The sequence below is a fragment of the Eretmochelys imbricata genome, chromosome 2 (genome assembly GCF_965152235.1).
Source record: "Eretmochelys imbricata isolate rEreImb1 chromosome 2, rEreImb1.hap1, whole genome shotgun sequence".
NCBI lineage: Eukaryota > Metazoa > Chordata > Testudines > Cheloniidae > Eretmochelys > Eretmochelys imbricata.
In genome coordinates, this window is record NC_135573.1 from 164819581 (window position 1) to 164847476 (window position 27896).

Here is a 27896-nt window from a genome sequence, read left to right on the forward strand (position 1 = left end):
TGAACATCTCCACGAGTTAACATAACCGAGTTATGTTTGGGCTAAATTGTGGCCCGGCTAGTTCAGTGGTGGAGATGAGTAAAAGGGCACACTGTACCCCCTTACACTCCCACACAAACTACCTGCATTACAGGTAACAGCATTGAAGGAGGGGCCCAGACAGTGACAACACTCCACCCCCTCCCTCAACCCATCAGCTGGAGTAATGGAGGGTAGACCCAGCACAGTTCACTCTCCTAGGAGATTTTGAGGAACCTTCTCTGAGTCTGTCTCCCTGCTCCTGGGGCAGGATAGGAATGCACTGCCCCTTATGCTGAGCTTGTGGCAAAGCTACGATTGAGCCCTAAGGGTACAGTCTAGTTTTATATTTTATTCTTCTATCAAGACTGTCACCTATTTAACTTAAAGATGGCACTAGACTTTTTCTATATAGTTAGGTTTCATTACCAACATTTACTCTAGCAAACATGCATCACTGATGAACAAGCATCTTCTTTGCTCTGGAAGAGTTACATCGATGGATTTGTCTACACTGTGCTGCAGTGCAGACTACAATATAATAGACTCCAACTATTATAACCGGGACTATCTTAATGCCATTTGGTACCTTTCAGTTTGCACCAGCAGTGTCCTCTTAGGGCAACACTTTGGTGCATGCTGCAGTTAACACCGTTATCGTCTGCCTTGAGACCCAGCATAGAGATATACCCTTTCTTAAACATAGGCTCTCTGCTTTCATTTGGTTGTGCCTAATAGGATGAGCCTGAAGCTCTATTAGCTGCTTTTTAGTACTCTAGAACAATTGCCTAATAGGCCAAAGGCCTGAGATCTCTAGGCCTTGGTCTGAAAACTAAATTATAATTTTAAATATCAAATTGTCAAGTGAAAGAAAAAAATCAACATTTGTAACCATTATTTAGAAATTTTGACTATCTCTAGGTAACTAGGGAGTTAAGCACCTAAGCCATATTTTAGCATGCCTTTAAATATTATAAGATGGTTTTAAAATGGATCTCTAAATTTAGGTTTTTAGATGCTTAGAGGCCTAAAAATCACTGATTTTAATAAAATACCTAGCTCTTATATCATGCTTTTCATCAGTGTCTCAACGTGCTTCACATAGGAGGTCAGTATCATTAACCCCAAAAGGTGACAAAGCTGCCACTCAGAGGATTTAAGGACCACATCTTCAAAGGTATTTAGACTCTTAACTTCTATTGATTTTCAGTAGAAGTTAGGCACCTAAATTCCTTTAAGGACCTGGGCCTAGGAGCCTGTCTTTAGGTTCTAGGCATCTACAGTTGGATTTTCAGAAGTGCTCTGGGTTGGTTTAACTTCCATTCCACTGAAGTCAGTTTTATCATCGACTTCAATAGAAGCAGTTATGCCAACATTGTTCTTTAAAAGTTTGATCTAAGTTACAAAACAAACCATAAAATGCCTAAAAATATTTTGGACACTTTGGACTCTAGCACACAGGGCAAAGTATTAATTATCCTGACCCAGCCCTGAATATTTACACTACTTTGTGGGGTATTTTACCCTTAGTAGCCAAATACATATCTGCTATAACTCCAGGAAAACCAGTGGAGTTTGAATGGAAATATATATTATATACATTTTTGTGGGGGGGGGGGTCAATGACCTTTTGATAAATTTGTAATCCTGAAACATTCTTGTTTTCAACAAGATTTGGTTGGAGCACAAAGTCAGAATCGTAAAGATTTTTCCTATTCCCACACTTATCTCCTTTCCATGTCTGTTTGTAACTTGCGTTTCCATTGCTTCAGGCAGAAGCTGTGTTTGACTTTGGGGAGCACTTTCCAATACTAGATTTTTATGAGTGTCAGTTCAGACCCAGAGACCCAGTCCTGATGCTCTTATTCAGGCAAAACACGCATTGACCTCAATAGGAGTTGGAGGTGCTCATTATGTTGAATTTGGCGGTAACTGTTTCCCAAACAACAAACAAGGACAATTACAATCCCTGATATAAATAATATATGACATATGAAATTCCCTCCCCCAAATTCAATTGATAACAAATTTGCTTTCAGGCTTGATTCCCTGCCTGCCCAGGCTCTGCCCAGGTGCAGTGGAGGGGGGCAGATGTCAGTCAGTTGCATAGGGAAGTTCACCAAGGACAATCTGCACCCATTGTAAATTCACTCTGTTCTGTGTGGCACAAAGCAAAGTTGGTGGTGTGGAGAATCCACAACTGTCTTAAATTTAAAGCCATGAGTGGCTGTGTGGAGAGAACTTTAAAATGCCTTTTGGGGGGAGTTTTTTCAGTCTGAGAATCTTGAATGACCCTAGGCAATTAGTGGGCTGCTTTTCAAAAGATTTGATTGCCCACAAATCCCTTTGAAGGGAATGGAAGCTGCAGATACTCTGCACCTTGGAAATGCATGCCATTAAAAGAGCATCTTACTTTTTGTTGAGTGCACTGTGTTCTTGCTTCATGAATGACTACACAAAATTAATGTTCAGAATGAGATTATAGTTGGTTTAGTGTCATTTGGGATTTATAATTCCCACCTGTTCTTTCAAAAGATTTTTGGTTTTTAGACTTGTCGTTCCTCCCCATGTAAAGAGGAACCCACAGAGCAGCTCACAGTGGAGTGTGGAGCTCTGATCTCTAGTGTTCAGCTCCAGTGAATTGATATTTGCTGATATTGAAAACTTGTCATTGTAATACTATTTAAGCATTTAGAAACTCTCAGGTCTCTTCTGGTAAACCCACACCCAAACCACATGCACTCAATAGCATTGACTTATGTTCTCACTAAAGCATATGCAATTTCAAAAATATGGATAAAAAGAGAACATCTCCGTTTACAAACCTAAATCCTTATCTCTGTAGCTTAAACTCAAATGGCAGTAGGTTTCAGCATACAAAACTGTACTTTGAACATAATATCATTGGAAAAAGGACCATAGCTCCAAAAGATATGAAACATCCAAAAACAGCTAAACTTTCTACTAAGGGTAAAAAGACAATGGGAACATAAGTGATTAAACGTCTGTGAAAAAATTGAAGGGGACATTTTAGGATTAATTGAAAATGATGCTTATTATGGCTTCATGTACAACCAGGATAAATCCGGAGGTAGCCCACTTAAGTCAATGGAATTACACTGCTGTAAAACTGAGAAGATTTAGGCATAGAGTTGTCAAATCAAATTAAGGCTTGAGGGGTTTTGTTTTTACATCTAGAACTTTTAAAAGTCTATAATGGACTTGACAGGTCTTTATTTAGATGCAGAGACTTTCACTTCTTTATTGGCTCAGCTATTGTCTGAGACTGCTTGGTGAGCTATGTGGAATAAGTCAATGATCTCATTGTGGGTTCCAGTAGATCAGTGTTCATGATCACAATAATTTATGAACAGTCTCACTGCTGGTAGTCTTAGCAGAGAGACCAGGTGCTAAATATGAGGGTGAACTATAATGCCAGCCCTAGAGTTGGTCCTCACAGATCAGGGTTGAGGCACCGAGGCTGAACAATATGGGGAAAGATTGTGCTGCTGCTGTCTGTGCATTATCAATTCCATAGCAGATGTCAGCCCCAGGACTGACAACCTGGCACTTTCTTGAGCACTAAATTCAAATAAAATAAGTGGATACATAGAGTATTGCTGCATTGATACAACTTCACAGTATACTAACTCTTTTACCATCTGCTGAAAAATATAAGTGCGTATGATTGCAAATGACTAAATATGGGCGTCTTATTCCCATAAATATTAGGACAGTACATAGACACTTGGGCTGTGCATTAATATTTTAGCACACCATGTGTCTTGGGTATAAATTCAAGCATAGCACTCCACCTCACAATCATGGAGGGAAATCTTTCCCTTAAGTAACCAGTGGACCCACCACAAGCTGCATCTTCTCTAACCTTCTCAGAAGTACCTTCATCACCAGAAAGTGCTTGCTAGAACATTATACCAGAATCAGAGTGACTAGTGTTATGATAACTGTTCAACCTCTAAAGTGGTAGTTCTAGAAAAGGCATAATAAACACCAAGTTGTATTGATAGGTAATAAGGGAAGTTGTCAGATATTGTTCAATATTACATTTCGTGACCATTTATTTCAGCGCAACAGAGATCCGGAGGAAAAGTTTATAAACAGTAAAGTCAGGGTTTTTCCCCCTCTGCCTGATTGCTGCTTGGAAAAACTAAGTTGCCAAGTCTGCCAGTGCATAGTCTATTTACTTCAAGGCACATTAGCATCCTATACCAAACACCAACAGATTCATACAGATGTGGACCTTAATTGCAAAGTTAAGATCCGGATCTGGTGTTTTAGTTCAGGCCCACTGCCATAAATGTGCTGAAGACCTTAAATCGCTATTGATTTGATGGTTTTCTGGATCTCTTAGGAGGTACTCAGCACCTTGCAAAACCAGGTTTCATTCTGAGGCACTTAAAGGTTTTATCTTTAGATAAACACTTCAGACTGTACAGCTGTATAGCATTCCTATAGCACAGTGGCAGCAGTGTGGTAATGCTGTGTGTCACAAAATATCCTGTGTTCTAGAAAATTCATCCCAATGTCACGGTTTTTACTTGATATTTCCATTAAATTAAGTTACCTTGACAATACAATTTTTTTTACAAGAGTTAATAGCTTACAAACCTTCCTAACCTGCTTTATTTTTTTTAAACAATGGAAAAAATGCTGTCTGATTCATTGCAATGTTGTTTGCCACCATGGCATTTTCACTTTTCAATCATCCTTTATCACAGTAATTTGCTTGCCTTGACTCATTTACATTTTTATAGATTTTAAATATGTTCAATCCTTGCTCAGATATTTGATACTGAGATTACCTCCAGTGATAAGGTTGCAATTTGAACTCAGTCAGGTGGGAGGTGATGTGGGTCTCCAAGAGTCTCACTGGACCTTTTTCCTCCATATTTTTCAAGAATGCAATCAATGTCCCTGACATTCTGCTAAATCTACCATGATACATATTCCGATCACACAACCCAAACAGCTAAGCCAAATTATACAAACATTGCACTATTCCTGGAACTTTCATTCTACCTCCAATGCCTCCTATGACAACTGCAGTGTGTCTAAAAGTCTGTTTGGGATTGAAGGAACTAACTAGATTGAACAGCGCATGGCGTAATGTAACTGTTCACTTCTTCTATTCTCCCTGTTTTTTCATCTATCTTGCTGAGCTTCATTTGTTTGGCAACAGTGAGCCCATTTTAAACAGCAGATGTAAATGACTAATGCACAATTTTCTCTCCCATTTTCTGATGCCAAATCTGTTTTGCAGCTCTGGACTAGTTCTGAGGACACAGATTCCCATCCCTGCATTTTTTTTTCAAGATGCTTTTTCTCTGTACAGCTTTGTAAATCCTTCATAATGTAGTATTAGATACTAGCTTGTGTGTGTAACGCTGACTCTCTCTACACTGTTGGTTGCAGCATCTGGAAATACCAGACAGCTATGGCATATTTATCCTACAGCTAAATTCCATTCTATTCTAATGACATTCCAGCAATGTGTCAGGTTCAGTTCTACACCACCAAAATCAATGGAAGTTTGGTCATTGACTTCAGTGGAAGCAGGATCAGGCCCACTGCATGATTTGATACATATTCACTATGTAGCAAATGAACCACTAACTTCTTTCAAAATTGTTGGGAGTTAATGCAGTGGTGAATCAGGCCCATTTAATGTGAATATCATTTCATTGAAATCATTAGAGTTACAAATGGACAACAGACTGTAAAATAACCTGTAGTAATGGAGGAATGAATCAGGCCTATTGTTCATGTGATAGCGGCTTTCTGTAACTACCAGTGATATCATTGAATGGAAACAAGTAGAGGAACTATATGTCAGTTGTTTTCTTCTAGCTAATATCCCACCTGCCCAATTTAATAAAAAATAAATAACGCTTATCAATAGATCTTAAAGAACCTTACAAAGCTCAGCTAGGGAAACTGAGGTACAGAGGTGAAGTGACTTGTTTAAGCTCTCCCAGCAGGCTAGGGGCTGAGGAATAGAGCCTAGGTCTTCTGAGTCCCAATGTAGTGCTGTAACCACTAGGAAACACTGCCTCCTCAATTAGCAGTTGAGGGATACCTTTTAGCCTGTAACTTTACCGTATTATGTATATGTACACATCTAAGAGCAAAGCATTTACATTAATTAAAAGCTCAGTAAGAAATGATGATGACTTGCAAGTCAATTTCCAAGAAATGTTCTTCCGTATTATAAATGCAAATAATAAGCCATTATTATTACATCAATACTCAAAGAATAATGCACTCCGCCATGCACATTTGTACTTAGCAATGTGAATGCTAACCATTATTGCAATACCAGTATTAAAATTGGTACTGGGCTCTTTGCTAAAATTTCAAACTCAAGGGCAGTATCCAAGTTTTTGTATAGTACATAGGAGCTTAGTCATGAAACCATTTGAAAGTTAATAAGAATAGATTTCAGAGTAACAGCCGTGTTAGTCTGTATTCTCAAAAAGAAAAGGAGTACTTGTGGCACCTTAGAGACTAACCAATTTATTTGAGCATAAGCTTTCGTGAGCTACAGCATCCGATGAAGTGAGCTGTAGCTCACGAAAGCTTATGCTCAAATAAATTGGTTAGTCTCTAAAGTGCCACAAGTACTCCTTTTCTTAATAAGAATAGAATCTACCATCAATCCTCAGGTGTTGAACTGAAAATTTACTCCATGCTGTCAGAAATAATAAACAAAATATACAACAAATGTTTCTGGATAGATTTTTTTTCTGAACAAGCTTACTTATGACCTTGGACATTTATTCTAATATTTTCTGAAGAGAGACTTTCAGAGCATAGAAAATTATTTACTTTGAAGAGGCTCAGTATCACTGAAGAAATCAAGCTCGGGGAAAAAAAATCCATAATTAAACATAGTTCATCACAATGCCTCCAAAAGTTTCTGGGCATGCAACCTATGAACGCTTCCTGCTATATCCCTTTATGTGGTGCAGTTTACTACCTCATAGTTGCCAGCCAGACTACCACACCCTTAGGGTGATGATCAGATCTAGGCTGTGATTCAGCAAGGTATTTAAGCTTAAAGCATGTACATAGTCCCATTCTACTCATGTGTTTAAGGTAGGCATGGGTTTAGGAATCTTGTTGAACTGAGAATAGAGGGAGTAGGGAGGGGACAGACCCTCCCCTTCCCCCCATGAAAGTAAGGGCTGGAAATTTGCCATTCCTGCACCTTCCTTAGGATGTGAAAGGTGGGAAGGGAAGCTCCAGATGACCTCCCACTGTGCACCTGGGTAAAAGCCAGGCAGATCATGACCCAAAGTTAGGGGGAGAGACTGAAATGAAACTTATGGCACAAGGGTAGGATGGCCAGCCTAATGTCAATGACAAAAGCTGGAAGCATCCATGCTAATATGTATATTATGGCAGAAAGCCCAGCTCTAGATGACAGATTGATTGACTATTTGTGTTGTTGCAGCCATGTTGGTCCCAGGATATGACAGAGATAAGTGGGTGAGGTAATAGCTTTTATTAGTCAATCAATCTGAGAAAGACAAGGTGGGTGAGGTAATATCTTTTAATAGACCAACTTCTGCTGGTGAAAGAGCGAAGCGTTCGAGCTCCACAGCGGTCACCTGAAGAAGAGCTCTGTGGAGCTCCAAAGCTTGTCTCTTTCACCAGTAGAAGATAGATATTACCTCACCCACCTTGTGTCTCTCAGATTGATTTGCTACCAGAGTGATCTGAAAAGGGATTATATTGTTTATTAAAAATAAAACCCTATCCTGTCTGTTGCTAAAATTTTATATTTCTCTGGCACTTTCGATCTGAAAATTAAAAAGACTCCTTGTAAGAAATGAGAAACTCAGACACAAATATGTAACCTGATTTGCCCAGGCAAATGCATAGAAGGTGTCTGGAAGAGCCAGATATAGAACTCCAATCTCCTAACTCCCAGTTCTGTCATTTAAACACACTGGGTCAGATCTTCTACTTGGGCAAGTCCATTAAATTCAGTGGAGCTTTGTTGCTTTGTGCCAGCACAGGATCTGGCCAAAGATGTTATCTTTGACTAATCCTTCTCTATAGGTTATTTCTTTGTTAAAGAAACGATAATGCTTATTTTTCAGATTTTATACATGGTTCTAAAAATATTTTCAGAGATGATGAATGCCAATCAATTCATAAGAAAACAACCATGCTTTTAAAAATTCTTATAATTTTTGGGATATCTGGAAACTCAATTTTTCTACTAGTGTTCTGCTTTCATTAGGAAATACATTGGGTCATGTTTTTCAGAGTGCAGCTCACAGAAAATTGCAAGATGGTACATAACAAGGAGTTAACTAATTAACGTTAACATTTTATTACTCACTAATGGCTTGAGTAAGGTAACATGAGGGTGAGATAAATTTAGAATAATGAAATCGCTAAATTAAGATAAAATGCAAGGCAGGTATTTTACTCTATGAATATTTCTTCTTTTATTGATCCCTCTTGTTCAAATCTAAGACCTTTTCAGCAGCACATTATGAGAGTGGTGTTTTCACAGGAACATAGGAGAACCATGCAAGGTAGACTGACACATCAAGTTTATACTGTCATTCCAGAAGTATAATCAACAGCTCAAGGAGATGTATTTTATGTATTTAGCACTGGTGTGACAAGGGCATGCCTCTTGAGCTGAAACACCTGTGTTGCTGTTGGCCTGCTGGGCCCCTTGTAACCCTTCAGTTAGTAGAAGTTGAGTTTCAATGGAGTTTTGTGCTGGGCTAGAAGTTTTATCAAGGGGCCAGTCGAAAGAGAACCCATCTCTGGTACCAAATTTTGCTGCTGCTTGTAGGGGCCCAGAGTTGGGAACTAAAGTAGTTGGTGGGCCGGGGTTCCCCCACCAGCCCCTAACAAAGTGGTCCAAGTCCTGAGAACGGATCAAAACTCCCTTGGAAGCTGGAGGGAAGAGTGGAATTTAAAGGATCCAGAGATGTGGCTGAAGAGGTGAGTGCCCCCCCGTCTTCAGCGACATCAAGCTTCTTTGTCCAGAGCTCCCCTCCACACCCCTCTAGCTCCAGCCAGGAACTGACCTGCTCAGATTCTGTAGCTCCTTTTATCTGAGCCTGGCTGGCTGCTTCTGTGCAGCCTTTCTAGGAAGGCCTGGAGGATCCATCTTCACTTTTTCCTTCCTGGGGTATGATGTAGTCAGACTGTAGGGCCTCCAGCAGGGGACCTGGTACACCCATTCACAATTGGTTGAGTGTATTTTTATAGGGACAACCACACAATTTCCCATTTTCCTTCAACCCCATTTTCACTATACCCTCTCATCACTCCCACAGTACTGGGAATCCAGGAAGATAAACAGCATTGGGTTTACCTCATAGTCTTATTAAACATTTCATTTTATTATATTTACTGTAGGTTCCTTATTTCAGGCAAACAAGATTACACTCTATGACTTTTACATTTAAACTTTATTTTCCCCAATATGAAAGTCAGTAGATACAGAATATGGCCTAAGTCCCCCAGTCATACTGAGTTGTATTTGTTGCAATATCAAAGGTTGCAGAAAGCATCCAGGAGGGCCATGGAGGCTGCTTGGATCTGACGCTATTTCACTACTTCAAATATGGTAGGCCTGAGTCTTTTCTCACTGACACTGGTTTCACAGTTACATCTGTTTGATCTCAGTGGAGTTACTCAGATTTATACCAGGGTAACATACATAAAGTCAGGGCTAGCATATTTAAACAGCATATAGGTTTAGGAAAATGGCCAGGGAATCCGAGCTTTTTTTTTCCTAACCTCAAAAAAGAATCAGGTTTGCTTTCAGTTTTGTGGATGATTCTTCTTTTTCTCCCAGATGATTGAACTATACATTATTCATAAATTCTTTCAGGTCAACTATTATTTTTATTGCCATCACCCTTAAAGTCCTATAGAATTTTACAGGGAACTTTCCTATAGAATTTGTAACCAACTTATACAATTCTATAGCAGGGATATCATTATCTATGATATTCTGTAGGTTTCTAAAATAAATTCTACAAATCCTATAGTCTTCATTCCTATTAAATTCTGTAGAACTTTGTCATAAGGCTATATACGGTATATAGTACCTAAAGAGTGCTAGGCATTTTATGGAATGTTTAAATGGTATGGATTCCACCCTAGGAGCTTATATGGGGCTAGAGAGTATCTTGCTATGGCAAGATCATGTGATGGCTTTGGTGGTCATACATGCATTGTAATAGATCAGGTGGTTGTTTATTTTTTTTTATTGTACAATTTTTAGTTAAGTTTTTTTTTTTTAATGCCAATCATGGGGGATTGAAATGAGGGGAGGGGATAGATTGTAGGAGATGGGAAGAAAGAAGGGGAAATTGAGGTAAGGGAAGGAAGGGCAAGGCAGAAAGAGGGAGACCCACAGTAGGTGAGGAGAATGAGGGTGGGTAGCTGAGGAGCTCTGAAAGTAAGAGAGAGGCAAGTAAGGGAGGTATTAACCACCAATGTTAAAATAGTATATATAAAACTCTGAAGTTATGGTACAAAACTTGAGAGAAAATCATCAGGTCCAGAAGTTGTTGGGTTGTGCTGGTCCAGCTGTTAAAGGGGCTGGCTAGAAAGGCAAGAAGCTCCAGGGACCAGAGGTCCTTTTTATATCATTTTGATGCGCCCCCTTCCCGCTGCTCCATTTGGGGCAAGGGGAAGACTGCTGGTCCTAGCACCTTGAACAACTCCTGCAGGGACTGATGAGGGGCAAGGGAGGCTGTCAGAATCTGCCTTTACTCCTCACACCACCTTTGCCTTCTTTAGCTGGTGGTGGTCAGAGATATTCATATTGGGCTAGTGTTCAGTGGTGCTGGGCACCCAGAACCCGAAAAGAGCTCAATGCGAGCTACATGTGTGGTTAAGCTAATTATTATATAGAACAATCATCTCCTTTATGAAAGTACACTAGAAACGTTTGAAACAGCACAATGGTAATGCGCACAAGGGAAATGTTAGTTCACACCAGCAGGGGCTACATGGACCAGTTAACACACCATATGTTGGTACAGTTTAGAAATCGGAGCCCTCTCGAGCACATTGCCGGGCCGTGCAGACAAGCCATTAGTTTGCATGCTTAGAGTGCAGCACAGGCATAGGAACATATTGTTTTTAATACTTCATTGTCAAAAGGCCACAGCAATTTAAAAATACTAAACCATAGCTAAATTTTGTATCAGAGGTTTATTATAGCCAGTCCCTGGTTTACAGTGGCACCGTGGAGCCGGGCCCATGCTCAGAAGGGGCCCTGGCCTGCTCCACTTGCACTGTGCCCCAAGACCCCGCCAGCCCTCTGGCTTCCCCCCACCCTGCCCACCACTTGTTCCTTTTGGCCTGCCAGCTGGCTGAGGACTCCTCTCTGGCCCCTGGCTGGACCCCAGTGCGCCTCTGGCTCTGGGCAATCTCTGCTTCCCACCACCTTTGGGGCCCCACCTGGAGCAGATTTGCCTGGGACTGGTGCAGAAGCCTGGCCAGTCTTGGTCGGTTTGGCGGGGGGGAGGGAGGGGCTTGGCTGGGCCCTCCAGGCAAATGGGTTCTGAGGGAGCCCGGCCAGGGCAGGCCCTGGGCTGGCTGATCATGGCACTCCAGAGGGGCTGGAGCGATTCCCCACCCCGAGACCAGCCCTGGCTGTGCTGCCCGCTCAGCCCAGCAGACAGTCACCTCCCCCTAGGCCTGGTGAGTGCAGCCGGGAGGCAGGGCATGGGGGAGTGGATCTCTGGGGGAGTCTGGCGGGGGGACGGGGGTGCTGGGCTGTGAGGGGGCAGGGAAGATGTGTGTGTTGGGGCACTAGGGAGTGGGGGTTCTGTGTGGGGTGCTGGGCAGTTGTGGTGGAGCTTGTGGGCAGGGGGCGCTGTGCATTTGTGCAGCGGGTGTGGGGGGGTACTGGGCATAGTGGGTCCGGAGGGGCTCTGGCCATAGGGAGTTGGGGAGGGGGCCTATGTGGTGCAGCATGGGCCCGCCCCTGAGGGGAAGGGGCACTCTGGCAGCACAGAGCCACTGTGCGTCTGGCAACTGATGGTTTGTAAATAGTGCCCTTGCACTGGGCTGGGCAGAGCGGGGCCGCCCCTGCCATGCCATGCCATGCCCCTGGCTGGCCCCTCGCTCTGGGGACTGACCTCCCCCCACCATGTTCCATTGCCTCCATGGGGACCCACAAATATGTTTGGAGCCGGGCCCACAAAAGGTTAATCCGGCCCTGGGTTATAGCCATAGTGCTCTCAGTTGCAGGATACTGGAAGATTATAGCATCTGACAACCTTATACTCCCTCAGTTTCAGATGCATAACTAAAACTGAGAACAGGAGCAAATAGACATTATGAACCATAGATCTTATGCACCTGCACCAGGAAACTGCAACGTATTGAAGGATAGGTTCAACAATGAACAGGCCACATAGAGTCTGCGCCCATTCAGCCACACCAGTTCAAGCTGCAATGGTGCAGTTCTCTAGGAGAGGTGCAGCCAGACTCTCATAAGGAGTGATCCACATCTTACTGAAAACAGTGACAAACTCTGGAAATGTCTGCCAGCAGTTAATGCACAGATTGCTTTTAAAAATGCATTTCTGATCCATTTAGTGTTAAAGTATTTAAAAGACAAGTTACAGAGATTGCTATTTTTTTTTTTTAAGAGTGGCTTTATATTTTATACTGCTTGGTCTTCATTTCTAGGTGAAGAAAAAACTTAGAGCCAGACTTTTCAAGGTATTTAGGTGGCTAAAGATACAGATACATGCCTAGTGGGATTTCTAAAAGTGCCTAGGCACTAACTCCCATGGCACTTTTGAGAAGGGTGTGCATCTTCATCTTAAGGTGCCTAAATACCTTTAAAAGTCTGGCCATTAGTCCTGTTGCATGCGGTGTAATTTCCTATGTCATCTTACTTATTGCAGACAGGACTTGACAACTTAAGTGTTCACATCAGGAAGATTTTGAAAGAACTCACTTCTTCCCAATTAAAACAATGTTAGCAGAGCTCTTGTCTGAAAAGACTGTGACACAGTCATTCTTGGGAAGTTTTATCTTGAAATAATTTTATGTATTATAATATCTTCTTCAATGGCTGCCCTAAGGTCTTTTTCAGTTCAAATAGCTATAATCAGTCATGGGAGACAGACATACTCAGACACATAATTGCACTCAATGATTTACTAAATGTAACTTCTGAAACTGATTAACATTACAGATTAACTTCTAAATTATTTAGTAATTACCATTCAAAATATTTAACTGCATCCAGCTTAGTTTTAGGAACAGCAAAACATTTTTTTAAGGAATAATTGATCAGAGTACATAAGGATTTTGATTTTAGAAATTAATTCATTAGCAGTTGGCTAGTTTTTACTACGAGAATTTTTCCTAATTTAACCTTGAACCTGCAAACACTTATACACATGTTTATCTCTAAGCACATGTGTAGTCGCATTGACTTGAGTAACAAATGCTGCAACTGGATTTCCACAGAGCTTAATGTTTTTTTTATTATATAGTATCTGGTCTGTGTCCTTTCAGGGTCCTCTTATTTCATTGTTGTGAAAAGTTATGTACATAATGGAGAAAAAAATCAGAACTATAACAGGCAGAGGAATGAGGGGGATTTTCAGTGTGACATCAATTTGTAGGGTCTTACTACAGAATGTCCACTGATTACCACTCTAGTGATTGGCACCTAATGAAGGTGGGATAATTAGTAGAGTTTGTAGGTGTCACTATCCAGAAGTGTTTACACTTTAAACTAATTAATTCTTCTTTGTTCCTATACTAGTGGAGCAGGGGAGACAATTGCTTCAGCAATGCCATTTGGAATATTTGTCCAAGCATGGGCATTACTGATATATGTGACCAGATCATGGCCCCATTCTCTAAAAAATAAGAGCTGTCCTTCATTTTCAGGCTGCAAGTAACCCCAAGTCTCTTCTAGAATGCTCAGGAGAATCAGTGCTTAGGTAACCTGCACAGGGTGGAAGGAAGAACAGGGAGGTCCATGAAAAATGAGAAAAATTACCAACACATTCCACAGAAAGCAAAAATATTTTCCAATACTGTAGTAAAGATAACAGTTTGTATATGATAAAAAGCCAGGACTCCTTTGGGGTTTTATTTCTCTTTCTTGTCTGTGATATCCTACTGGTTATCATAGAAACTACAGACAGCTCCAGGAGCCTAATCACCTCAAATTTCCAAAACATTAAGCCTTTGACTGCCTGGGAAATGTTTAAATTCCCAAAGTTCTAGTACACTTCTCTCTAAACAGTTGGCACACTAGTCAATAGATATTATAATGTCCAAAATGAATCCAAACAGAGCTTAGGAGCACATCCCATAATTCTAGGGAATCTGTGCATAGTCCATAGGCCTTAGACCATTACAGTCTTTCGCCTGGAGGCAGGCTAAAATAGCAGGTGTGTTTCATGTCAATGCTGTCGCTACGCGTTTTTAGGTCCACCCAATGGGCTCTTCAGATCATGCCCACTAATGTGTTTCAGCAAATAGGAAAGTCTGAGAATGAACAGCAGTGTTCACTGGAAAGGTAATGTCCACTGGAAAATCAGGGAAGTGTTAAACTTAACAACTTTGGTTCATTTCTAAATTACTGCTTAAATTCTACTCATTTCATATAATTTAAGCTATGCCTATAGGAGACAGTGTAGACTAGAGGATAGAACCCTGGACTGGAAATCAGGAGACCTGGGCCTTAAGCTTGGCTCTGCCCCGGCCTGCTGGGTGACTTTGGGCAAGTCACTTCACCTCTCTGTGCCTCAGTTTCCCCATCTGTAAAACGGGTATAATGATATTGACCTACTTTGTAAAGTGTTTCTGGTCTATGGATGAAAAACACTATAGAAGAGCTGGGTACTATTATTGTGTTACAGCAAACTACAAAAATCAAAAACACATTTTTGCCTTTGCATTACATGACTGTTTCAAACTTGCTCAGTAAAACTAGGTGTTCTTTATCTTCAGATTTAATGGAGTAAGTAGTTGTATACAAAGCAGGGTTAATGTACCCAATTAATACAATAACTAACCATAAAATCATTTATTAAAAGCCCTAAGGTCTTAAGTTAATTTGTCTGAGCCTGCCATTTTTGGGGTTGTACTGCATCTTCCTTTCATTGGGACTGCATACCAAGATTCAAAAGGGAATAATCTTTAAAAAAAGAATGAGGGAAATTTCAGTTTTACAGGTGATTGGTTTATTTAGTAATGAACATACACCAACCAATTCTATCAGCAATGTGAATTCAAATAATACCGGGTCTGTTGCCAAATGGCAAAAATGTTAGTCTTTGGTAGCTGAACTAAGAAAACTTGATGTGGAAGTGTTGCGCCAAGAACAGACCCAGGGGTTCCAGAGTAACCCTTCTGTTGCTTATTTCCTGTTCCCCAAATGTTAACCTATTAATCTGAAAGAAGGGGGCCCACTCTAGAGAAACTGACAGGGTTTACCAAGGATCTCCCCCTGCCATTCAGGAAACTCCCCAGAACAGACTAGCTCTGTTCACCTCTTGGAGGACATGGATACAGCCCTCTGCTCAAAGGATTGACACCCAGGCAGTCCTTCTCCAAAACAAAATATTCTCTTTATTTAGTGTAACCAACCTTTCCTAATACAATTAATCAAAACCTAAATTAAAACATAAAAATAAATCCTTTAGTACAGGTAAATAAGCTAAAGTACCCAATACTGTTGGAATGGCTTAGGTGATTATGTTCTGTACATGGTGATCAATCATATGGAGGACTGCAATTTTAATAAACCCTAAACTTTATTTATAGTAATAAACATACACACCACAGACACTCATCTTTATTAGCTCAAGCACACACATTCATTAACCCTACTTCTATTCTATATCCTATACTATAGCTAGCATACTTACTCTCCGTAGTCTTCTTTCCTTCTGCTCTGTCCCAGTAGCCTGCAGCTGCTGCTGTTTCTATTCTGCAGTTGCTTCTTCTGCTTCCTTCTAACTTCTTCTCCTGCTCCTAACTTGACTAACTTTTGCCTGCTTGCTCTCTGCCTTAAATAGAGTTTTCAGCCTGTTCTAATTGGCCTGTTTCCCAATCCTAGCATTAGCATACCTATCCTCCAATCATCTTTAAACCCCCTGATTGGTCCATATTTACAAGCCAATCACAACTGATCAATCTAACTGTCAGAGCTCTTATACAACAAGTTTTAGTATTATGGGCTGTTTACAATTATGGTATGGTACCCTCACATAGTTTTGGCCTGAGCATGTCTGACTGACCCCTTCCTGCAGTGTTGGAGTGATCTTTACCTGACCTCAGTCTGCACTTGTCCACCTGCCAATATACCAGCTATAGACTGAGCTTAAACTTCCATCTCATTCTACTTGGCTGTGTACCAATACTTTACGCAAACCAAATTAACAAACTTTCCAACTGTAAACAATTATCTCATCCTTTTAATATAGTCTCCAGTAGTTAACTTATGCATCTTAATATTAAGCTCTACTGTTGCCACCCTATTTCTTGCCAATTTAGTTAATTTTATTTTAGTTGTCCCCCTATTTTCAGTCAGTGGTGGCAAAGCAATGTTTCCAGCACTTTGCTTAGGAAACAGAATAGAGCAGCTCAGTCTTTCACATCACAAGCATTTTCCAAGATCCATTCAGGCTTGTTTGTTTAAAAAACTAACCGTTCTTTTATTAAGGTTTCTTACCAGCCGTCGGCCACAGCACACAATGATACGAGGAGTATCCTCTGATACTAGGGGTGTTGCAAGTCAAACTTTGCAATCTTCAATATCACAAAGTTTTTTTTATCAAATGTGGACTTTCTGGACATGCCTATTGTAAATATTGGACCTTTATGCATGTGTTTAATTGAGGCAGTAGGTACACATCCAGAGATTCTTGCCACTGGAGGAGGTTATCATTTTGATCTCAGTAGAATCTCGCCAGGTGCCTAAATTTAAAACAGGTTTGAATGTAAAGATACTCTATTTCCATGAATGAAATGTCTACAAGGGAGGTAATTTACTGTTGAAAGGAGTTTACAAAGAGGAGACTCCACCAATCTATGTTAAAAGGCAGATGCAACTGGATTAGATGTGGGGAATTAGCAGTAGCAATATCCAAGTAATCACATCCATGAATACTGAACAATAAATTCAGTGGAATCGGGTCAGCTCTGATCTTAGCTTTTTCACTTATTTTTACAAAATGCTCACTGGTTAAACACATAATTGATTGCATGTCTTATTTCCAAGCTTTGTGACTCAGAGTATTCAGCAAGTCCCACAAAAACTTTCCTGAGTCCTTCCTTACTTTTTTATATCTGCTGGACATTTCCTTAATATCTTTAAATCTTTCCTCTATTGCCTTGTCCTGTTTGTTCATTTTAATTTAGATGTATCCTATTTACTCCTCAATATTTGTTTCCTCTGATGATGGGGATTTGAAATGTGCATTTGTATACTTCCCTCTGCTGCAAGCTATATTAGCATAATGCTAGGATGGTATCCCTCACACCAACAGGAATTCCCTGACTGATCTTGTGGGATTGAATAGAACTATTCGCAGAATGGTCATTTATACATTTCCTAACTGTAACAATTCAGCAGTAATCTTTTCTTTTATTTGAATCATACACCAGGAACATCATTCCTTATACTCCATCTTATATTTCCACCTAACCTTTTGTAACTTCAGGGTTTACCGACACAGACATATGGATATTAATTTAGTCTCTGTCATTAGGTATCCAGGCAAATACTTCAAAATTAACCCTGACATAGGTTCTGCAGCTGCAAGATCTGGGTTGGTTCTGAATCATCGTCAAGTGGCTGTCAGTGTAAATACTGCTCCCAAAACTAGAGGTTTCTAAAAATAATACATCAAATTAATATCCTGATCACTTAACTCTTCTGGTTACAGCTGTTGTACCAATTCTCAAAAAATCTTAATCTTGCTGTGATTCTTTTCTAGGATAATGACCTCAATTCTTTATTCATTGGGTCACTCTCCAATTTCCTACTCAATATCAGCATCATAATAGGTGGAACCTTTCAATTTATTTGCATGCATTCACTTGAGGAGAACAGGATTTGCAGATTTTAATCCGGTACACCACCAATTACATTTTTTCCTATGATTTCTCCGATTTCATAGGGATATTTCCAATGACATCAGAACTTTCATGAGCCTGTCCTCTTTGTGTTATAATTAAAGTAAAAACATAAAATCTATCATTTTCCTTAGATGAGACTTTCTGGTCATAATAAGCTTTGTATTCTTTTGCTGGCCTTTCCATAATTTTGGTGAACAAAGGAAAACACTGCTTGCAAATGTTATTTTTGAAGTAGACATCATACTTTCTGTATGTATCTGATACAGTATGTGATATGGGGAGATTGGTCTAACTTCCTGTAATGACCTTGAAAGTCCTGTTAGGTATAAAGCAAATGGTCCAAAGGACTATAGGGAAATCTTGCATCTCATTTTCTTTGATGGTTGTGCAGATTTCCTAAAATTGGTAATAATCTGTTCATTTGCCTTTTCTATTAGCCAAGTGACTGTCAATTATATGCAATGTGTAGATTGTTTTTAAAAATTCCCAATGTATTGCACACATCTGGCATGACCTCAGAAGTGAAGGCTGAACTTCCATCTGACTTTGTTCTCAAAGATAAACACCTGTGACTGAAAATATGATTCATCAACAAATGCTATGTTTTAAACTGTGTATTTGGTGTGGGAATATATTCCAACCTTCTGGTAAATAAACTGGTGACAGCGTGTATTTATACTATTTCTTTGTGTCTACTTGCCTTATCCTCAAAGTTACGGAACCCATTGTACCTCCAGGTGAGTAGACATACCACAAAGCTGTTCTGTGTGTAGCTCTAATCTGTACACAAAACAAAATAAGTCATGTTAGATTTTTACAACTTTGTCCTCTATAACCAAGTATCTATTCTTTCTGCATATTGGCTTCTAACACTATTAGTTGGTATATTCGCAATATTTCAGGATGGGTTTCCCAAAACACATCTATTGCTACATATTTCATTCCTTCCTAGTGGAAAGAACATCCTTCTGAATGCAGTGCAGATAAACTTTCATATGCAATATCATCATAGTATGCTAATGATGACATTCCTGCAGCAAAGGTAGACTCTCTATCTTCTCTACAATTGCCTCCTTCAACTTGCTAGCACAGGGGTGGCCAAATTTACTAATCCACATATGATACTCTTCAGAAGTTCAAGAGCCAGGTGCACCTGTTCGGGGCTTCTGCCCTGCGGCAGGGTACTGGGGCCTAGGGCTTCATCCCCATGGCTGGGAGGCACCTGCTGGTGCTCGGGGCTTCAGCAAGAGCGGGGATGAAGTCCTGATCTCTGACAGGCACCTCCTGTGGAGCTGAAGCCCCTAGACCTCCTCCCCACTGGGCAGAGGCCCCTAGCCCCACCACCCTACCCCAGGGCAGAAGCTCTGAGCTCCCCCCACCCCAGTCTGGTAGGTGGAGAATGGGGAAGTGTGGGGGGCTCTATGAGCCACACTTTAACTGTAAAAGATCTGCGTATGGCTCACGAGCCACAATTTGACCACTCCTTCTCCAGCAGTTTCCTGATACTGATGAAGTTCTGTCATTTCTTGAGACCTAAAAACTTCTTGTGTGGTACATAATTTATGTCCTCATTCATACCATCCAAATATAACATCCATGCAGGAAGTCTCAGCTTTACCCTCTCTTACTTGCTTAGTCTTCAGGTATGCAATGGAATAATGGTTAATCTGTCGTGTGTTGTCCACTAACAATGTATTTCAAATACTCTAAAACCTACATAGCAGCTAGCAGCACTCTCTCAGGGTTGGAGTATTTCTTTCAGTATTTCTTGGAGTGCTCACCCAAAACTGACAGTCTGTGTCACTGTTACCTCTTATTCCCTGTGAGCACTTGGAACCCTAGAGCTTGGAATATTAGCCTCAAAGAGGGAAAGATTCTACTACTTCCTGCACTCTCTCTCTCTCTCTCTCTGACACTTTCAGCTGAGATTTTACAACAAAGTTTAAGAAAGTGTTTTCTTTGCATCTTGTTTTCAGAGCTAAAGTTTCCCCCCCCAAAAAAAATCCCATCAGGGAATAAGCTGTTCATTCCAAATGAAGAATTTCAGTATTATCTAGGACTTTTGGGCATATCTGTTACTACAGAACCATGAACTCTTTTTTTTTTAAAGTTTCCACTTTGCATCTTGTTAAAGTCACAAAGTAACTCTGAGCAGCTGTTCTATTTAGTTTAGTACTGTGTACAACTCACCAAAGGGCAAGGATGAAAACAAAGCTCCAAAGAGGAAGTTAAGTAAAATTCAAAACAATTTCACAAAGCAAACCAAACCAAGGACAAGCCACATTTCAATGGAGATGTTAAAACCACACTGATTAAAAAGGCAAATGTTTTAATCATTTCAGCTTCTTGTTCAGGCACAAATTTGTGTGGTTAAAGAATTATATAGGTATTATTTACAGCCTTCAGCAATAGTGTTGTGGTAAAGTTCCTTTAATTGGTCTCCAGACTAATTTCTCAATGATCACAGGATGTACACTTTCTACTTTATTAAACTAAGCACTTCAAGGAAAATTTAACCCACAAAATCAGCTTTGTTTCCTACACATATTTCATCATAGTAATAGGTTCATGATTATTATATTTAAGGTTCCAACAAAATGCTCTCAGTTCATATACAAAACTCTGATTTTGTGAAGTCAGTTTCTTTAGCCAAACACCAATAAAAGACTGGGCGGGGGGGAGAAATCTGAAAAAAGAAGATTTTTGTGTTACACTCAGATGAGACTGTAGAGTGGTTACATCAGGCCGAATGTGGCACTCTCTCAGTTAGCACTCTTGTCCATGGATATGCAGGTCAGGTTAAAGACCAGGAAGCTGGAGGCAAAGTCACTTTGCTAGGTGAAGTTTTCCTTTTTTCTTAGCAAAGGATCAGCAGAGACAGCATCAAACAAGCAGGCTGTGGCCACAGGATGGCTAGAATATGCTCTTAAAACCCATGGAACCCAGAGCCCAAGTTTGGAAAAGGCTAAGAACCTCTTAGATTCACAAAGTAGTGTGGAAAATAAGTAAAGGGAAGGGACAGGCACCAACAAACAAGGTGACAAAAGCCACCCCTACTACAACCTGCCTAGGCGTCCTCTTGTGTTTTCTCACTTCGTTGTCCATGGTTTTCCATCAACCGTCATGACAACCATGCAAGGTTCCAGGAGTCTTTCAACCAAAGTCCTCAATACTCTAAGACTTTGTCTGGAAAATGTCTATGATTTCAGAGTCCTGATATTTGTAACTTTAAACAGTTTGTGCACCTGCCAATAGAAGGGGTAGGACCCCCAAATAATTCTAAACAGAGCTCCCTACTTTGTCAGATTTTCTCAGTACAATTCTGGTCAAAAGAGTAAAGAATACCCCAAATTCCAGGCAAATTGTCCAGTGTCTATGAGCCTTAAACCATTACAATCTCTTTCCTGGAGGCAGGCTATGTTAGCAGGTGGGTTCCATTGTCACAGTAATCCCACCCTGTTAGCAGATATTGATCCAGCTGGGAAGACATTAGGGTCTAATTGTAAACCCCTCATTCACAATTCATGAGCAGTTACTCAGAAGAGTAGTTCAATTGACTTCACTGGGATCTTCCCTGTGAGTAAGCATTTCACATGGCTAGAATTGTTTTTTTTTTTTTTCTGATTCACTGGTGCACATGCCTTGATATCCCACGAGGATATAGGAGATTTGAAAGTGTCTATCTAGAACAGGTTTCAGAGTAGCAGCTGTGTTAGTCTGTATTCGCAAAAAACTAGCATGTAGACTCCAATGAGAGACTGCTGAATTGGAATTAATTTGCAAACTGGATACAATTAACTTAGGCTTGAATAAAGACTGGGAGTGGATGGGTCATTACACAAAGTAAAACTATTTCCCCATGTTTATTCCTGCCCCTCCCCGCCCCCCACTGTTCCTCAGATGTTCTTGTCAACTGCTGGAAATGGCCCACCTTGACTATCACTACAAAAGGTTTCCCCCTCCCCCTCCCACCCCACTCTCCTGCTGAATAGCTCACGTTACGTGATCACTCTCATTACAGTGTGCATGGTAACACCCATTCTTTTATGTTCTCTATGTATATAAATCTCCCCGCTGTATTTTCTACTGAATGCATCCGATGAAGTGAGTTGTAGCTCACGGAAGCTTACACTCAAATAAATTTGTTAGTCTCTAAGGTGCCACAAGTACTTCTTTTCTTTTATCTAGAATAGGGAGAACCTAGCATGTGGGTTGAGCAGGCCTCACTGAGAAGCCCAAGGAGCAGTCAGGTCTGGGCAGAAGCCTTGTGTTTCCAATTTCAGTTTATTGAGTGCGAGAGGGATAAGTTTTGACTCACGGCTGTTTGTGTTGACTGTGTTTAAAACTGGCTGAGAGAGACATCTGCTCACCGATACCATACTGAATAGAATGGAGTACATAATATCCTCTGGTTTGCTAGTGGGGCAGAATAATTTATTTCTCCATGGCATGCAGTACTTACTAATGTTTCAGCCCCAATCTGTAGCAGTGGCTCTTTCTACCTTCCACATGAGAGAATGACAGTATTTGAGATTTGTGGAGGTTTGTACCTACCTAAAAACATTTGCATGTTTTAGTCTAGTTCAAACATTTGTCAAACAATTACAGCCTAGTCTGGCTGTTTGTTGGAGGGCTTATTCTCTTTGAAATATTGAATTGAGGGCCCAATGCTGAAGAACACTGAGCTCTTCCTGAAAGATGCTGAGTGCCTTCCCATTGCATTGAAATCAATAGAAATCTTACAAGACTGAGTCCTGAGTGAACTGTAATAAACAAGCTGTTTTATTTCATGAATTGCATATTGAACCCGAGTCTTAAAATTTAATTAGCATTTGAAATGTTGGCATATTATTAGCAAAGTCTGGTTTTAATTAGATAGCATATATTTTCCAGCTGATGAGTGAGCAGGAAGATTTATGCACATAATTTTAATTAATACTAATAGGAGCTACATACATAAGGCCCCTCTTCTTCCATGGGAAATTGAGCCAATATTTCTTGTAGCACGTGCTGATCACTAAAATAATAATATACAATGGTCATACAACCAATAACCAAATCTAATCTAATATAATGATCTGAGTACAGATATCAAAAATGGTGTTAGCGCAACGGAACAGTTGAGAAATCAAGCATTCAAATATCAAGGAATCACAATAGTTAAGGTTGAACATTCAGTGTTAAATACAAGTTACACTATTAAAAGTGACTGTAAAAATGGAACTATGGGGTTCCATGTTTATTATCTGTCCATAATCACATTTAAGTTTACAAGGTAAATGATGGTATCCCTGAGGCTGCATTTTGCCATGCCTGGAGGTTCAAGAGAAAAACTCAAGAGAGACAAAACAGAACTCTGAGCAACTCTAACCCAAAAGTTTGGGGACCGATAGAAAAGAATGCAACACTAGTTTTGTAAGATATCTCAACTTCCTAAAATGCCCTGCCTGAGAAGCTGAAGACTCTAGCTATCATAAAAAGGTCACTGCAGCATTTGAAAAAGTGAAGTGATACAGGACAAAAAAAGGTTCTGTAAGTACCTTGGGGCAGAAATTTTCTTTTACTATGTGTTTGTACAGTGCCCACCATCATGACATCCCAATTTTGATTAGAAGCTGGGACACTACCAGTCGAGTTGTGTGAAAACAGATGTTTGTTTGCTTGCAATTCTGAAAAATTGGTTGGGGAGTGGGGGAATACATTATTTTGGGTCAGGCCAAAAATAAAAATTTTTAAGAATGTTGCATTTTTATTATTATGTGGGATTATTTTTTTCAGCATCAACAATTTGGCAAAAACAATGTGAATTTGTGGAACATTTCAGTATTGCTGAATCTGCATCTTATGCCCAAAAAGTTTCAGACAAAACATTTTGCACAGCTCTTAACTACCATCATAGTAAATTATAAGCATTCAACCATGCTGTTGTCTATACTAAGAAATATACTTTTAAATGTCCTACCATTGATAACACATTCTAAAAATGATGCCAATCCTAGTGTAGAAAGTCAGTCAACAGCTAACCACCGCATCTAAAGCTTCTGAGACCAATTCTAATCAATATGATGTTTATTGTACTGTCACAGACCTGGTCTACACTAGGACTTTAGGTTGAATTTAGCAGCGTTAAATCGATGTAAACCTGCACCCGTTCACACGATGAAGCCCTTTATTTCGACTTAAAGGGCTCTTAAAATTGATTTCCTTACTCCACCCCTGATAAGTGGATTAGCGCTTAAATCGGCCTTGCCGGGTTGAATTTGGGGTACTGTGGACACAATTCAACGGTATTGGCCTTCGGGAGCTATCCCAGAGTGCTCCGTTGTAACCGCTCTGGACAGCACTCTCAACTCAGATGCACTGGCCAGGTAGACAGGAAAAGAAGTGCGAACTTTTGAATCTCATTTCCTGTTTGGCCAGCGTGGCAAGCTGCAGGTGACCATGCAGAGCTCATCAGCAGAGGTGACCATGATGGAGTTCCAGAATCGCAAAAGAGCTCCAGCATGGACTGAACGGGAGGTACGGGATCTGATCGCTGTATGGGGAGAGGAATCCGTGCTATCAGAACTCCGTTCCAGTTTTCGAAATGCCAAAACCTTTGTCAAAATCTCCCAGGGCATGAAAGACAGAGGCCATAACAGGGACCCAAAGCAGTGCCGCGTGAAACTTAAGGAGCTGAGGCAAGCCTACCAGAAAACCAAAGAGGCAAATGGCCGCTCCGGGTCAGAGCCCCAAACATGCCGCTTCTATGATGAGCTGCATGCCATTTTAGGGGGTTCAGCCACCACTACCCCAGCCATGTTTTTTGACTCCTTCAATGGAGATGGAGGCAACATGGAAGCAGGTTTTGGGGACGAAGAAGATGATGATGATGATGAGGTTGTAGCTAGCTCACAGCAAGCAGGCAGAGAAACCGCTTTTTCCGACAGCCAGGAACTGTTTCTCACCCTGGACCTGGAGCCAGTACCCCCCGAACCCACCCAAGGCTGCCTCCTGGACCCAGCAGGCGGAGAAAGGACCTCTGGTGAGTGTACCTTTTAAAATACTATACATGGTTTAAAAGCAAGCATGTGAAAGGATTACTTTGCCCTGGCATTCGTGGCTCTCCTGGATCTACTCCCAAAGCCTTTGCAAAAGGTTTCTGGGGAGGGCAGCCTTATTGCGTCCTTCATGGTAGGACACTTTACCACTCCAGGCCAGTAACACGTACTCGGGAATCATTGTACAACAAAGCATTGCAGTGTATGTTTGCTGGCGTTCAAACAACATCCATTCTTTATCTCTCTGTGTTATCCTCAGGAGCTATCATTCATGGTCACCTGGTTGAAATAGGGTGCTTTTCTTCAGGGGACACTCAGAGGATCCCGTTCCTGCTGGGCTGTTTGCCTGTGGCTGAACAGAAATGTTCCCCGCTGTTAGCCACGGGGAGGGTTGAGGGGGTAGCCATGCGGTGGGGGGAGGCAAAATGCGACCTTGTAACCAAAGCACATGTGCTATGTATGTAATGTTAACAGCAAGGTTTACCCTGAAAGAGTGTAGCCACTGTTTTATAAAATGTGTCTTTTTAAATACCGCTGTCCCTTTTTTTTTCTCCACTAGCTGCATGTGTTTCAATGATCACAGGATCTTCTCCTTCCCAGAGGCTAGTGAAGATTAGAAAGAAAAAAAAAATGCACTCGTGATGAAATGTTCCCTGAGCTCATGCTGTCCTCCCACACTGACAGAGCACAGATGAATGCGTGGAGGCAAATAATGTCAGAGGGCAGGAAAGCACAAAATGCCCGGGAGGAGAGGTGGCGGGCTGAAGAGAGTAAGTGGCGGGCTGAAGACAGGGCTGAAGCTCAAATGTGGCGTCAGCGTGATGAGAGGAGGCAGGATTCAATGCTGAGGCTGCTGGAGGACGAAACCAGTATGCTCCAGTGTATGGCTGAGCTGCAGCAAAGGCAGCTGGAGCACAGACTGCCACTACAGCCCCTGTGTAACCAACCGCCCTCCTCCCCAAGTTCCATAGCCTCCACACCCACACGCCGAAGAACGCGGTGGGGGGGCCACCGGCCAACGAGCCACTCTGCCACAGAGGATTACCCCAAAAAAAAGAAGGCTGGCATTCAATAAATTTTAAAGTTGTAAACTTTTAAAGTGCTGTGTGGCATTTTCCTTCCCTCCTCCACCACCCTTCCTGGGCTACCTTGGTAGTCATCCCCCTATTTGTGTGATGAATGAATAAAGAATGCATGAATGTGAAGCAACAATGACTTTATTGCCTCTGCAAGCAATGATCGAAGGGAGGAGGGGAGAGTGGTTAGCTTACAGGGAAGTAGAGTGAACCAAGGGGCGGGGGGTTTCATCAAGGAGAAACAAAGAGAACTTTCACACCGTAGCCTGGCCAGTCATGAAACTGGTTTTCAAAGCTTCTCTGGTGCGTTCTGCACCCTCCTGTGCTCTTCTAACTGCCCTGGTGTCTGGCTGCGTGTAACCAGCAGCCAGGCGATTTGCCTCAACCTCCCACCCAACCATAAACGTCTCCCCCTTACTCTCACAGATATTGTGGAGCACACAGCAAGCAGTAATAAAAGTGGGAATATTGTTTTCGCTGAGGTCTAAGCGAGTCAGTAAACTGCGCCAGCGCACCTTTAAACGTCCAAATGCACATTCTACCACCATTCTGCACTTGCTCAGCCTGTAGTTGAACAGCTCCTGACTACTGTCCAGGCTGCCTGTGTACGGCTTCATGAGCCATAGCATTAAGGGGTAGGCTGGGTCCCCAAGGATACATATAGGCATTTCAACTTCCCCAACAGTTATTTTCTGGTCTGGGAATAAAGTCCCTTCCTGCAACTTTTGAAACAGACCAGAGTTCCTGAAGATGCAAGCGTCATGTACCTTTCCCGGCCATCCCACGTTGATGTTGGTGAAACGTCCCTTGTGATCCACCAGAGCTTGCAGCACTATTGAAAAGTACCCCTTGCGGTTTATGTACTCGCCGGCTTGGTGTTCCGGTGCCAAGATAGGGATATGGGTTCCGTCTATGGCCCCACCACAGTTAGGGAATCCCATTGCAGCAAAGCCATCCACTATGACCTGCACATTTCCCAGGGTCACTACCCTTGATATCAGCAGATCTTTGATTGCATGGGCTACTTGCATCACAGCAGCCCCCACAGTAGATTTGCCCACTCCAAATTGATTCCCAACTGACCGGTAGCTGTCTGAAGTTGCAAGCTTCCACAGGGCTATCGCCACTCGCTTCTCAGCTGTGAGGGCTGCTCTCATCTTGGTATTCATGCGCTTCAGGGCAGGGGAAATCAAGTCACAAAGTTCCATGAAGGTGCCCTTACACATGCAAAAGTTTCGCAGCCATGGGGAATCGTCCCAGGCCTGCAACACTATGTGGTCCCACCTGTCTGTGCTTGTTTCCCGAGCCCAGAATCAGCGTTCCACAGCATGAACCTGCCCCATTAGCACCATGATGCATGCATTGGCAGGGCCCATGCTTTCAGAGAAATCTGTGTCTATGTCCTGATCACTCACGTGACTGCGCTGACGTCACCTCCTTGCCTGGTATCGCTCTGCCAGGTTCTGGTGCTGCATATACTGCTGGATAATGCGTGTGGTGTTTAATGTGCTCCTAATTTCCAAAGTGAGCTGAGCGGCCTCCATGCTTGCCTTGGTATGGCATCCACACAGAAAAAAGGCGCGGAACGATTGTCTGCCATTGCTCTGGCGGAGGGAGGGGCGAC